The sequence below is a fragment of the Brachyhypopomus gauderio genome, chromosome 15 (assembly GCF_052324685.1).
Source record: "Brachyhypopomus gauderio isolate BG-103 chromosome 15, BGAUD_0.2, whole genome shotgun sequence".
Lineage (NCBI taxonomy): Eukaryota > Metazoa > Chordata > Actinopteri > Gymnotiformes > Hypopomidae > Brachyhypopomus > Brachyhypopomus gauderio.
This window is the reverse complement of record NC_135225.1, coordinates 13,419,204-13,420,053: the sequence shown is the minus strand read 5'-3', so window position 1 is coordinate 13,420,053 and position 850 is coordinate 13,419,204. Positions and strand designations below refer to the sequence as shown.

Here is an 850-nt window from a genome sequence, read left to right as displayed (position 1 = left end):
TCTCTCTCTCTCTCTCATTCTTTTTCCCTCTTTCTCTCTCCCTTGCTCCTCTCCCTCCCTCTTTGTCTCTCCCTCTCCCTCCCTCCCTCCCTCTGTCTCCCTCTCTCTCTCCCTCCCTCACTCCCTCTCTCCCTCACTCCCTCCCTCTCTCTCTCTCTCTCTCTCTCTCTCTCTCGTCACGCTCAGTTAAGAGGAGGTATGGCTTAGACACATTATCGGGCAGGAAGAGGGAGATGTGGAGATGTATATTACACTACTCATGATTAAGCCATCGGAGGGGTGTGAGGGAGGGTGGGTGGGTGTGAGGGTGGGTGTGTGTGTGTGGGTGGGTGGGTGGGGTGGAGAGAGGTGGAGAAACTGAGTGAGTAAAGAGGAGATGGTAGAATTTGTATGATAGAGTTTGGGTTGAAAAAGAGAAAGTAGGGGTGTGGAGAGAGATAAGTAGAGGCATGGAGCGATGGAGCTGGGAGAGAGAGAGAGGGAGAAAGAGGGGTGAAGGAGAGAGAGAGAGTCGGAGGGGGGAGAGGGCGTGCATGAGATGGCCATGGAAGTGGAAGAGCCTGATATGATTTAGACAGAGTTGATAGACCAACACTGCCCTCCTCTGTTCACTCTGTGCAACAACACACACTGCTCGTTGGTCATTTCGTCATCCTGGCTGGTTAAGTAAGGAGATGCTGAATTGCCCATGGAGATTTGCACTTCTCGACCAGACCAGTCTGGACTCTTCTGACTGGAGATCACTGGGTCTCGTAACTCCACCAGTAGATCGGCACATCCGTGTGTCACAAAAAGCGACACGCACACCCCATGGGATCCTGGGTAGCTGACGTGAGCTGTTCTTGCAGTC

The 850-nt window shown here is 52.8% G+C and overlaps 1 protein-coding gene across 1 annotated transcript in view; it reads left to right on the top strand.

Annotated features, from left to right (window-relative positions):
- The first annotated feature begins 523 nt into the window (after window positions 1–523).
- Window positions 524–850, top strand: part of LOC143476587 (mastermind-like protein 3) — an 8,532-nt gene continuing 8,205 nt past the window's right edge. Inside the window, exon 1 of the mRNA XM_076974838.1 lies at window positions 524–850. This exon is cut by the window's right edge and continues 730 nt beyond it. The gene's annotated coding sequence lies outside the window, so the exon portion shown is untranslated.